This window comes from Bacillus rossius, chromosome 1 (assembly GCF_032445375.1).
Source record: "Bacillus rossius redtenbacheri isolate Brsri chromosome 1, Brsri_v3, whole genome shotgun sequence".
Classification (NCBI taxonomy): Eukaryota; Metazoa; Arthropoda; class Insecta; order Phasmatodea; family Bacillidae; genus Bacillus; species Bacillus rossius.
This window is the reverse complement of record NC_086330.1, coordinates 350,940,121-350,954,631: the sequence shown is the minus strand read 5'-3', so window position 1 is coordinate 350,954,631 and position 14,511 is coordinate 350,940,121. Positions and strand designations below refer to the sequence as shown.

The 14,511-nt window shown below is 36.5% G+C and overlaps 1 protein-coding gene across 2 annotated transcripts in view; it reads right to left on the bottom strand.

The window, feature by feature from the left end:
• LOC134528214 (connectin-like) overlaps nucleotides 1-14,511 on the bottom strand; it is a 903,159-nt gene that overhangs the window by 6,116 nt on the left and 882,532 nt on the right. The gene's annotated exons all lie outside the window — the stretch shown is intronic.

The window sequence follows — 14,511 nt, the reverse complement described above, 5'->3', positions numbered from 1 at the left end:
ATAATTTTACGAGTGCCATGAAAAACTTCAATGCTATGATAGGTTAGTTGAGTTACATCATTAATTCAAAAGTTTGACTTTTTTTACATGCGAAATAAACATAAATTAGAAAGTCACACAACGTCACAAGCGCAATCATAAGTTAACTTCTGGAGAAGAATATAGGGTGTAAATGTCGTTTGTATAAACGACGGGAGAAGCCATCTATCGCCATGCTGCGCAAAATGTTTCCGTCACATTTCGTGTGAAATTTCAAGAATGTTAAAAAAAATATATATGTATATATATTTTTTTCCATTAAGGTAAAGTATCTGAAACCTCGTGTGCCGTATGGTGAGCCCCCACCATAAGTCCCTTGCGCGGCCATCGCGGGAAACCCTTCACGGCAATTCTCGCCGACGCGAAAGCCTGCAATTCCTTCTTCCGGTCGAGAAAGGACTAATGGAGTGTAAAAAAAAAAGAAAGGAAGAGGTGGAAAAAAATTGCCGCGAACGTCCGACCCGAACGCAGCCGACCGTCGCGCCACACGCGGATCAGCGGCGCGCGCGGTTACTTTCATCCCCCCCCCCCTTCTCCCTCAACCCAGCGGGTTCATTCGCATGCAGCTCTACGGCAGATATTGTACGACCGGCGAGTGGCAGGGTGTCCACAGTTAGTACTTTCGTACTGTATCTAGTACTTTTATAAGTTTTTTTAGTGGTCTAGTACATTTACGCTCAGATCTAGTACTTTTTTCTTTAATATAATAATATTACAGTAACTCCAATATGTTTTATTATCAAGCGTAATTATTTTATTATTTTTTAAAAACTATGGAATTTATGTGTGTGTGTTGTGTGATATTTAAGTTCAAGCATTGCAATGCCATAATAACTTCCTAAATCGTTAAAACCATAAAAAAAATTTATAATTTAGTACTTTTTTTTTTTTCAAATCTAGTACTTTTTTCTCGCCTAAGTTGGTACGAAATATTTTTTTCCTTGTGGACACCCTGGCGAGTGGACGAACGCACCCTGCGTAGAGCTGCATAAGGCGGCCGCCTGGCCGGACCTCAAACGGCTCGCAGAGCTTCAGGCTCTAAGGGGGTTAATATCAGAAATTATTAATTTTTTCCTCATTATTTTAAATCAATTCATATCCAAAACTATCTTCAATTGTTGAATAAATATAATACGTATTTATTTAATTAGTTTTTTAAACTTTAAGGTCAAATTTTATTACAACGAACTAAGAGCACGTAATCATGTTGTGTACAGATTTAAATTTAATTGCGTGTAGTTTTTGACGTGTATTATTTTGGATTTTCAAAATACTCAGGTTTGTAGGATTACGGGATAATCTTTATTTTATTGTTTTATTGATGATGTAAAATAAATAAATGATAAAAGCAAAGGCTGCACAAAAAAGATTAATTCATAACTGTATACAACATTTTTACATGCTGTTAGTTCATGCTAGGGTTGACATATATGTTTGGCCATTAAGTTTATAAAACCATTAAATATTTACTTTTTATTTAAAAAAATATAAACAATGAACTGTAATTATATTATTTTAAAAATAATGAGCAAAACACAAAATTATGGGACTGACTCAGAATAGCCTAATTGGCTATTTCATTTTCTTGTTGTAACTATAAGTTAAGGGATCTTCCCTATTCCTACAACTCTCTTCAATTTGTTGTTGGATCGCAAATTTTCTATCCAGATGTTTACTAAACGTTATTCTCAAGTTGTAAAATGTCACGTAAGTATTTATAACACTAGCGAGACTTTTTACCCTCTACAAGATAATGTTTGGTAAATATCTGCTGAGAAATTTTGAGACAGAACCTAAAATGAAAAAAAAGAGCATCCATGTTAAATTTATAGGGAAAGATCTCAAATAATAGTAATGATAAGAAAATTAAATATCCAACATGGTGCGTGAGATCGAGCTGAAACTCGCCATTTAAAACTGTTGAAATTTGCGCACGATGCAGGTCTTAGAATGAACGCAGTACTAAATTTTCTTGGTCAGCATCTACCGTGCTTAAAAACACGTGACACAGTCGCTTGACCAATTAGCATCAAGTATTCGCACAGAGAATTAAAATGGTGGATAATGGACATTTGTTTTAATGCAAACATAACCACAGAAACACAACAAAACCTGAAGGGACTTTTTTATTTCATATATTTTTTTTCTTTTTCATCACCAGGAAAGATATCTTGAATGGCGAGACAGCTCATTTAAGACGAGAAAACGAACCTATTTTTATTTTGGACTCCAGCCAGAACTACCGGCCCTAAGTTTATTTGTCTCGCCTCTTTACCTTACAGTGTACTTAGAATGTATCTAAAATATGTGTTCTTCACAGAATTAGTTCCGTGGTAGAATGTCATTGAAACCAATGAACTCGTGTTCAGATGTTCAGCTTAAAAAAAATATATTCTTCGGAAAATTAATTGCATGCATTTATCTGCTGTCATAAAAAAATGATGAAATATCTTCCGGCCTTAAGATGACTCAGAAATCCCGAATGATAAGAATCATAAAAGTTATTTTTTGATCCCAGAGTACTACATATTTATATTCTTGTGCCATGTAACTTGTCTGAAAGTTGATGGTGCTCCAAACTATAGCACCAGTGATCTACGCATCCTTCTGACACTGTTATGGCAACAGCATCCGTAAAACACACATCACTTGATGATTTGTAAATAACATTTGAGAAATGGGTAGCACATGTACTACGTTTGAGACAAATTACGTTATTTTGAGACCCGTTGATATTATCTTCTCAGCCGAATAACTTACTGAGTAAATAATCAAGTTCCTGCTACTTTCAATGGTCACAAACTACCGGGACATATTTGCAGAGGAGTTGGAAACGGGAAATACAAGGCAATCATGGTTTATATGAGATATTCTTAGGTTCAACAGTGTAAGATGAGTTTTACACATTAAAGTACACTATAACATTTTCATTTTAAGTTAAAAGCAATACAATTTTTTTAGAATGCAATGTATATATATATATAGTTACAAATGCGTTAAATCCATTTGCATATGGCAAATAACTCCCATCAACATGTCAGTTCATCACATGATGGTCCAAAGACTACGTTATGCAACTAATCAGTTCAGTGACCGCTTGGGAGGTGTTGTCGTTGCGATATGGCAGTGACATCTCCGAGAGAAATATATATATTTTTTTTACCCCCTCTCCTTCCCAGGGTCATCTAGCTGGAGTAATGAAACTGGAGGGCAAACACGGCGCCGAGGTCGGATGTACACTGGCGTGACGATGGAAGGAGGCGAGTTAAGGCGAGGGGGTTGGGTTTAAGGTAGAAACGGCGGGTTGCGATTGTGGGGTGGTGGCGGGGGGGGGGGGGGGATCGGCTCATTTCCCGGGTTGTTTACCCTTCCCGTCGACAAACTTGCTACCTACCATCAACCCCTCTCCCTTCTTCATGGAATCCGACGTTTCGCCAACCTCTACCTCCACCATCGCTTGACACACCCTTTCCTAGTCTGCAGTTGATCCATGCATGAAGTATTAGAGGCTGGACCTCGATGTATCCTCTCCCTCTCTCTCTCTCTCTCTCTCTCTCTCTCTCTCTCTCTATATATATATATATATATATATCTGTCTCTCTTCCCCCCCATCATCATACATTCTAAATTAAATTAACATCGAGGGAGCAAGAGTCAGTAATTAAGCGCCGCAAGTCAAAACCCCTTCTCATCGCCTCGAAAAAAAAAAAAACTGTTTTGCCCCGTCGGGACCAGAATGTGAGCGGGGAATTGCACCCCTCCCCCCCTCTTTCCCGACGGCCTACTCTAGGGCATAACAGAAAAAAAAACACACACACATTGATTGAGGAAGGTAGGGTAAAGAGAAGGGAAAGGGGGGAGAAAGAGGTAATTCCATTCGGTGTGACGGCTTCTCTAACGCTGTAACGGTTCTTGTTGCGAACGGCAAAACACGTCGGGTAGATTGAAGACGAGGAGGGAATTTCGAGTGAAAAGAGGGGGGGGGGGGGAGGGGAAGAAAGGAACAGAGATATCTTGAAAATGTGTTGGAAACACCTAGAGACGTAATTTGGGAAGGGGGTGATACGAGATAAATAATTCACCACCGCCGAGCCAAAGTTATTATTATTATTATTATTATTATTATTATTATTATTATTATTATTATTATTATTTCAAGTGCTTCATCATATGTCCTAGAATACAAAGAATTCAATTATATATAAAAAAACGTTTAAGATTCATGTCGCGTGTTTTTTTTCTTATCTATAAACACAGTGCCTGGAATAAACGAGCTGTGCGTTTCCATGATCAGGAAGTTTTTGATTTTGAGACCCGTTTATATTATCTTGTCAGTCGAATAACTACTGAGTAAACATACAAGTTCCTGCTACTTTCAGTGTTCTGATACTACCTGGATGTATTTACAGAGGAGTTTTGAAACGGGAAATATAAGACAATCATATCTGATAATATATGAGCTATTGCTAGGTTGAACGTAGCATTAGAGGAGTTTTACAAATTAAAGCAAACTATCACATTTGTATTTTAAGTTAAAAATACACAACTTTTTTTCTCTAGAATTCAATGTATGCATTATGCAATGCGTTAAAACCATATGAACATTCAACCTAAAAAAAAATAATAACTAACCACAACATCATTAGATTTAAACCCAATATGAGCTGGACACATGAAGATAATTATTAACATATACTGTTGCATAGTGCACATAATTTAGCTAATGTTGAATCTATTTGTAAATATGTAAATTTACCCTAATAGACTTATATCTAAAATGACAGTAACAGCTGCCAACTTGCTAAAAAAATGTTCGGAACATAACAAGTTATTACAATATAGACTATATATATTTTTTAGCAAGAAGTTTAGTTCTGCAGACAATTTTTGAATTCAAGTTTTTTTACAATTAAGTATTCAGAAACTACAGTATGGCTCATCGGTTCGATGCACGCAGCTTACAAATTAATTTAGTTTTATGTATTCGATTAGACGCTGGAAACAAGATTTCAGTCCATAACATTTAAACACATACACACACATTATTTGGCTGATAATAAACTGGGAACGAAATTCAAATGATTTTTGAAATATCAACGTGTTTTACTTAAAAAAAGAGATAGTTCGAGATTTGATTTTATATATATATATATATATATATATATATATATATATATACACACACACACACACACACTAGATAATGCCCGGCATGCGTTGCAATGCCTCAATCTTTTTTTTTGTAATTTTTTAAACGTATACTAAGCATCTCTCTTTATCTCTCTAATTCTCTATCTCTCTATGTATATCTCTATAACTCTCTCTATCTTTCTATTTATATTTCTATCTCTTTATATATCTTGCTACATATATATCTCTATATATCTTTCTAGCTGACCCGACAGAGATTGTCCTGCTCAAATGTACTTTTTGTGAGATATGGATATGGCGGTAAGTATTTATACGCTGGACATTTTGTATCTTCTCATTATACATACCCCTCCTCTTGGGCACGCCACTGCAGTTACCAAAAACCTTTCCCATGGTTACGCAGAAGGCAACAACAATGCAAAAGCCCGTTGCCATGGAGGCTAATTATCAACAATGCTTAGTTTTTTTGCTTTTAAAGCGTGTTTTTTTTTTTTAGTTTTTTCTTAACTCAGAATCGAGATAAAATATCCAATTGTGAATCTAAACCATCCTCGAATCACCGTGAACTCACACAAAAAAATTCATCAAAATCGGTCCAGCCGTCTAGGAGTAGTTCAGTGACATACACACGCACACAAGAAATATATATATAAAGATATAATTAGATGGACCGAACTGGAACTGAATGAGCTAATTTCGAATCCTTTTATTTTTCTTCCGAGGCGCGCGGTCGTTACTTGGTAGTTTCCACCGTGCGCCCGTTTATGATAAACTCTTCCCCCGCCTCCCGATAACCGAGGAGCGAGCCTATAGATAATCCCGCCGCCTCGTGTTCCTGCTATCCCTCTAACCCCCCCCCCCCCCTTTCCGACTCGCGCCGGCGGCTCTCCCAGGGGCAGTAATCCCCAGCGAGGGATGCTGCGGGCCCGATACATAATCCTCTCCGAGAGGTCGACCAGTCAGGCGCCTGGGAGCTTCCTCTCCCCGGAGAGAGAGAGAGAGAGAGAGAGAGAGAGAGAGAGAGAGAGAGAGAGAGAGAGAGAGAGAGAGAGAGAGCTGTGCCGGTAAAACGAAATACGGGCAAAAGTGCCGAGGCCGCAACTCACACTTCGCGCGCTGACGGGTCAAGCACCGGAGTGGAGAGTTCACCACCCGAAATTTCGGTCCCACCTTTCCACTCCCCACAACCCAACGGAAATAAATAAATTTTTTTTTTGACGTGACAACGTCTAATAAATGGATGAACACCGGCTGCACGCACGAAAAAGGATGACTCATTGTCCCGTTACGCACATTGTCCCGTAACTCGTTGTCCCGTTACGCTCATTGTACGCTTGCGCCACATCTATCTCTCTTCCACTCGATTGGAACAACCATCAATTTGACTTTTTCGAGGCACATTAAACTTGAAACACTCCCATTCGTTTCCTACGTTTCCTATCATCGTCATATCCTTAACAGAATAACACAGATTGGAAGAAGTTAAATAGCAAACATGTATAAAAGTTATAGTTAAAATAATCTGTTCGTTAAAGTAATAAACATATTTGAATTAATGAGTGCAAACAAAAGGAAATTTATCAAGTAAATTGTAGATTTCATTTCACTGCTTCTTTGTATCCATACAAAATAGTGATAATTCAATAAAAATGATTCAATTTTATTCATAAAGTTATGCAATAATTTCATCAATGTTTTTTTATGACGTTGTCACGTTAAACTATCGTCCGTAAACCGACTTTACAGACAACCAATTTTTTTTCTAATCAGTGTTTTTTTTTGTAGGTTGGTCCTGCAGCGGCGCGGAAAACGGAGACAGATCTCTCGGAACTTTCCACCATGGCGTCTGCTGCTCCCACAATGCACGGAAACGTAACACATGGCGACCAAAGTGCATTTAAAGGTTAAAGAAATGTAAGTTCGATCAAGAAAAAATAAAATGCTTCGATATCATAGCAAGGACAGAATTTACACGCACACGTAATACAAATAAATGGTAAAGAAATGATAGAACACTAGATATTGTTGGACTTTAATTTTTTTTTTTTAACGTGGTTACCATCGCAAGCAAGTACTCGGCTTCTATTGGTCGCAAAGGAGCAACGTAAACGGCAGAGCTCAGCATTGCGAAGTTAATCCTTGCGGGTCCGTCTCCGTTTGTGTGCCGTTGTGGGATCCGTCTCCGGTTCGGTGTCATTGTAGAGCGAGCCTTAGTGCCATTATCATATTTTAACGTTTAAATAATGAAAACTGGCCTTTATCAACACATAGATCGCACATTAAAAGATTCTCAAAGACCATAATGAAGTCTCTGTTGAACATTTTATAATGGTTGTAGTCATTCAAAAAAAAAAAATTAAAAAAATTCAAATAATGAACGCCAGTGACTGCTAGGGGGAAATATTTGTAGCGGTCTGTCACTAATAATTTCATTAAATTATATACTATGCTTTAAAGTAGCCGAGTTTTGAAAAATTGATGTATGTATAGAAAATTGTTACGACCTAAAAAAAATTTGTAACCAGTCTGTGTCAAGTGCTATGATGGCTAGTGCTTCTAGCGCGGTATCGCCTCTAAGCGCAAGGCTCTGAACTGGCGCGCAGTCGTCTCTCGTCGTGAATAGGAGAACTGTGAAATTTGGGTGGTGACCTTAACATTTAAATGAAGCAGACACGAGGTTGAAGGTGTAATGCAAGTCCCTTGAGTGCTTTGAAGAATCTGCACTGGGCTTTTTCATGCCTAAAACGTATTCCGAAAACACGCATTCCAGCAATTTTAACTCTTCTAAAAATACAGTTTATAAACGAAATACGGAAACAGAACTACTCCTTCGCCTCAGCGTATCCTTATAAATGCTTTTGGTAAACAGACACCACAAGGACAGCTTGAGCAGTTTTCAAATCGCGTGCGGATTCTTCTGAAACTCTGCACACAGTGTGTTTGCCCAGGCAGGCAGGGCCGGCGCGTCCGTATAGGCGAACTAGGCAACCCCTAGGGCGCCAAGTAGCTGGGGGCGGCGCAGCACGACACATAACAGCTGATATAATATGTTTAACGATTATTGAAACTAGATGAAAATGGATTTTTGTAACATTTTGGAATGTTTATATTGATATAAGTAATTATTTAAAGTCCACGGTGACCTGTATATAATTTGTAACAAATAAAAAAGTAAAAAAAAAAAAAAAACACACACACACACAAGCCTGCTTACATTTGATTGTTGACAAAATATTAGGCTTACGTGATGTATTTTGAGGCAAGGAAAATTTTTTTGTGGTGTCCGGCCCGGGGGGGGGGGGGGGGGGGGGGAGATTAAGGTTTTCGCCTAGGGCGCCAATTTACCTTGCACCGGCCCTGCAGGCAGGAAAACAGGGCCGGGATAGAAACTGGTAGAATCTACAAAAAAAAATTTTAATTAAAAAGAATTGAAGCTGTGCTTACAAAAAAAAGAACTATCAGAGCAGGTATATTGCATAGATGCGGGTGATCTGGAATTCAACGGCGGAGCTGGTTATTGATAGCCAACGTGACGTCAGCCGTGGCATGAGAATGAATTTCCCTGCACGGACGAAGCTGTCGCGTTTATTATGGCCGGTAGTAACGCTTCTACGGAGAATAAATCTGCATTGTGCTGATGTTTCGCCGTGAAAATTTCCCAACGAAATTGTTAACAATGTTAACAAATTTCACCCCCAAAAGCAATTCAAAAACACGATATTTGGAAGAATGGCGTATAAAATCCCGCCATGATTAGTGACAGTATAATGTTTTATTTTGAGGTAGGTCGAAACATTAAATTAAAGGTGTTCCTAAAATATAAATAAATTTTAGTTGGGGAAACTTACACGTAATACGTTTTAAACAGGAATATGAAAAATATTGTTTTAAAATATCAATATTATGCTTTAATTCTTTCGCTGCGTAAAACGGATATGCAATTCTACCCAAAAAGCAATTGCTGGCAAGAATAACACCACATATAAAACAAACAACATTTAAAAACGAGTTTCTAAGGGGGAAAAAAGACACGCCACTTTGAAGTATCGATTTTACAGATGACAACACCAAATAAAAACTAGTTCGACTACAGACATGTATCACAGAGTAAATCTGGGAAAAATATTTCAAAAATTGAGACTGAATTAGAAATAATATAATATTTTATACGAAACTCCCATTTAACACAATTTTAAAGATGGGTTCAACTACTGCTAGCGCCGTTAGTTCGCTGGCGGCCGCGAGATTCGCTAAGCCGACGAGACACGCCATGTCAAAGAATAGGAAAGGATACAGCTGGAGCATTAGCCGTCAGACGTGAAGCCGTTCTCCCCAATATTTTTTCTGATTTTCACATACCAATATGGCGGATGTTTGTTTATATTTGTGTTCAGCTGTTCTATAGCCTACTTTTATTAATGACTGTTCGAAAGAAAATTAGATCAAAGTATTAGTGGTTAATATGTTTATATACATTAAAAGTCCAAAAAATAATCTTAATAATACAAGTGTAATGATACGAGTTGATATTTTTCTCCAATTCAACCTCCTATACAGGTACAGCCACGGCCACATATATAGGTTTGGAAAATTCCTATGTTAAGAAACTCAGTAGGTAACTGCTCCCTGATGATGGCGACTGCAATGTCGACCGAAACGTTGGTGAATTATTTGCCAAGGACACGGCTACAACCAGAAGCCAAGCTACTTCAGACAATGGCCGTGAAAGCCTGCGAACATTATTAATGTCTCAGCTGGGCGGATTCTCGCGTAAACTTTATGAGTAGTTTTCTGTAAACAGTACAAAATTCATACTGTAACCGTACCAATTATTGATGTGTGTTTTGATTGTAAAACGTTTGCCTAGTCTCCAATGGCTTCATTTCCAAGTAATTATTTTCCAGTCTACAAAAAAAAATGCGAAATTCTTACATCACTGAAAAAATACTTAGCACTCTTGCATGTACTCTGCTCTTTATTTTCCAACCCCAGTAAATTAATGAAAAACAACACTTATATAATCAGGAAATAATTGTTTTTTTAATAAATTTGTTAATTTCTTATACATAAAATTTACAAGGATTATTTTACACTGTATTAAATGTAATGAGTTTAAAATTACAGAACTTATTTATTAATAGGCCTACTATATACAAATAACTTACATGAATGAATTCGTATCAAAAACTATGTATTAACACAACACGTATTTCAAAAAACACTTACATAATAATTGATTAAATTTATATCACACTAGCTTATAACCCGCGGCTTCGCTCGTGGCAACATCAGGTTACTGCTGATATCGCAGCACAGCACCGCTCTACCCTCTGGCTCTGAGGTATAGAGCGCCTGCCTTGTGACTTGTAGGACCCGGGTTCGCGGCTCGGCTCCTCCAAGGCGGATTGCCTCAGGCAGATTGCGGCATTTGTCTGATGGAATACAATCCCTTGCAACAAGTCAGACTACCAAAGAGACGGTGGGTGGAAACAAAAAAACCTTACAGGGTGGCTTCCAAATGGGGAGCCCGTTTCTTTTCCAGGGCTCCTCATGCGAGGGTCATCCGGGGGTTTCTCCGGGGTCGAGGAGTTTTGCAAAAAAAATTGGTTTTGTACATTAAATTATAAATATATTTTACCTTGATGCAATCACAATTATCACTCCATTTTTTAAATTTCAGAAATAGCTTTTTCAAATTTTTTTTAAACTTTAATTTATATTTTGGTCATCTATAAAATATCTACTTCCACAGAATGATTAAAATTTAACTTCTTCCTTTTTAACTTCATTATAGATATTTAAAGATTTTTGAAACAATCGCATCTTAATTTGATATGTATAATACTGGTATCAAATTTCTTATTGTACGTGTGAGTAGATTAACATATATTCTTAGTACTAAGAAATCAAATAAAAAATAACACTCCCAATTGATTAGATTCGTTTTATGATTTTTTTTTACAAAATTGTCAAAGTTTTCATTAAAAAACACTGATACTATTACTTAGCGAAAATTTTAACAGCTATTTATTGAAGTGCAATTTTAGTTTGAAAAATATAATAAAGTAATGTTAAAAAAACAAAAAAAAAAGAATCTTTTATTGTTTTATGAACTAAACAGTATTTTTTTTAAATTTAAGTTTTTTGTTCAACAGTGAAGAATAATATATGAAATTGTATAATGTAATGTGTTAAGAAGTTATAAATAAAAATCATGTAATAAACAAAGCAATTAATTTAAATAAAAAAAGAGAGAGGTGCTTAATAATAGATGTCGTTCATTTTCTAACACTAAAGGATAGTCATTACGAAAATGAAACGGAGAGCACCCCACGCTTTCTTTCCATTAAAATTAATGTTTTGTTTAACGCTTGATTCTTATTTTAAGCTTATTATAAAAATTAAGTAGTACATTTTATTGCCGTTGTTACTTAAAATGAAAATAAATATTTCTCTACTTTTGAGTTCATGGAACAAAGAAAGCTTGTTTTTTAAATTATCTTTTTTTGTTTCACTTTTGTGTAAATATTGAATTAGATTCCTCGAAATGTACCACAAAATCAATTTTCAATGGCCAGAAAATTTGGGGTGGTATTTACCCCCCTCCTCCCCCCTTTTACCCTCCCACGAGTTGGTCCGATGGTGCTCTAAATCAACGTACTTCAATTTTCCCGACTTTCGAATAATCAAAGGCAGATAATTTTTTTTTTTTTTGCTGGTGTGTGTGTGTGACCAAAACCCCGATCACATTTTACAGCGTGCCCCGGCCTCTTAGATTGGAAACGTTCCAAATCGAAAGAGAATCTATTTTCTAAATTTTGGGCGTATTGATTTCACAAACCCGGTGTGGGAATTGGTAAAAAGGGGAGGGGCAGTCGTCCACCGGCGAATTTCCCACCATGCCCCGGCCTCATGGATACACAAAAAGCATGTTTTTTTCCCACATAGCTCGAAAGTAGTGGCTTCTTGCCCGTAGCGGTTTTCAGTTTAGATACATGACATTACTGTATTGTCATCCAAATTACGTATCCTTGCAGAATTAAAAATCGATACTACAATTAGAAGTAGGTCAAAATTGACTATCAATATTATATTCCATAGTTTGTTACAAGAGAAGCTACTAAAATTGTGTTAAAAAGCTATTGTCTCGTTCTTAATTCTTTATAGAATGCCATGTTTGTTTCAACACAACCTAATACTTCATTTCTTTCAAGCTGCTCTCGTATTCTACAGAGATAAAATATGTACACTTTTTTTTAAGTCTAATACTATAAGTTTTAAACACAAAATGATTCATACAAATAGGTCCAGTAGTTTTTGCGTGATTCTCGAGCAAAACAGTGACGTACGCACCAAGCGATAACGCTTTTCAAATTTAAAGCAACGCCATCTCTTGCGGAAAATCAAAACTAAACTGTTATTCGCGCCGTAAGTTCGCTAGCAGCCGCGAGGTTCGCTAAGCGGACGGGTCTCACCAAGGAGAAGGATAGGAATTATCTATGCAAATTGTGGTGTTTATGTAATAACTTCTGCTCCCGTCATCGTAGCGAGATAAAATATATACCAGTTACCAAGTCAAAAATAAGCCATTAAACAAATCACGTTTCATTAAAAATCGGTCCAGTAGTTTTTGCGTGATCCTCGAACATACAGACCGGTACAGTTTTATAATAATAGTCTAGATACTAGCTGTACCGGCCAAGCGTTGCTGTGACTAGTCTGGTCAAATGGAAAAACAATTGTAATTTTTTCGAAATAAGTACACAAATACAAAGCATCTCCCTATACCTCTATCTGTATAAATATCTTCTACATCTCTCTTTACATATATATCCCTCACTCCATTTCGCTATATATATGTATATCTCCATTTCTCTATATATTTATATCTCTTTATGCCTACATCTTTATTATTACACAACAGAAGACGAACACACAGGCATTCATAACGAACACACCAACGTATTTTTACACACACACATATATTTTATTTATAGTTTTACCTGTCATAGGTGTACATATAAAAATAAAACTTGCGTTTTCGGATGCAACGTTGTTTCAATAATTAAAAGCAATATTTAGGAGATTTAAGATTTAGAACGAAGGAATATTTACATTTTTAATTTAATAGATTATCCATTATTATTATTTTTTAACAATGTATTTCAACGTATGAGACAAGCCACATGGTAATGCATCGCGCCTTTCAAGACTAATGTTAGCGGAACAAACGGGAAACACGTATATGTTCTTTCTCTCCTTCCCCCCTCTTTGTCCACACGCCATGGCAATGTTTGCGCTCGCTGACACGCTACAGAACAGCGCCAACATCAGGCCGCACAGAAAATTTGAATAGTGCGCGCTTCTCCCAACTTCCTGTTACACATTTCCGTCGCATTCACGAACTTGCTCCCACAAATACTGTGCACCGAGAGCTTAAAGTTACATACAAAAAAAACCACAATATTGTTGAAAGAGTTACAGTTTGTAATAGTGCGGAAAAAATTAATCGCCCCCAAATCTATGATAGTGTCCAAGGGATTACAAGAAAAAAACAATGTTTTTTTTATTATCAATCAAGATGGGACTAAAGAGTAGTGCTCAATCATGGGTTATCAATATGACACACCAATGACTATTTTTAACCACAGCTGCAATAAAAAGAAATGTTTTTCACTACAGACTACGCCTAATGAATCATAGGCTACATCGTCGATGCAGTGACGTTTTCGCTCGACATCAAAGAAAACAGATTATTGAGAGCTTAACAGAAAAAATATGTGAAATAATTTTTATTTTCTACCGAATGGTTACTTACAATTTAGAGGAAGAAGGAGAACCAATATATGAAAAAAAAAACCCTAACCCTTATTAAATTATTAAATTCAAATTTGCTATGTAATAACGTTTTCAATGATGAAACTAGTAACTATAGTAATTTTAGGCGTGCCTGTGTATTAAATTACTCCAAGAATAAACCCGATCAGTCTATTACATATGTTATCTCTAAAATATGACTGACGCTGAACTGGTTAGTAGGACCAATGTTTTGTCGAAAAAAATCCCCATAGCTACTAAAGTTTTTTGTTGCTTGCGGATATTTATACCCTTCCAATATAAAAATTCAGGGAATATAGATACAAAATGTCACTGATTCAGTGATTCAAACATATCGCGAAATAACTTTTAATTATCGACACAGGTAACAGAGACCATTATTTTTGGAATGTTTTTAATAGAAAAATGGATAATTTTTTTTTTTTTTACCAAAGGATACACAGCTGATATTACGTGAACGGTTATTGAATTTGAATTAATGAG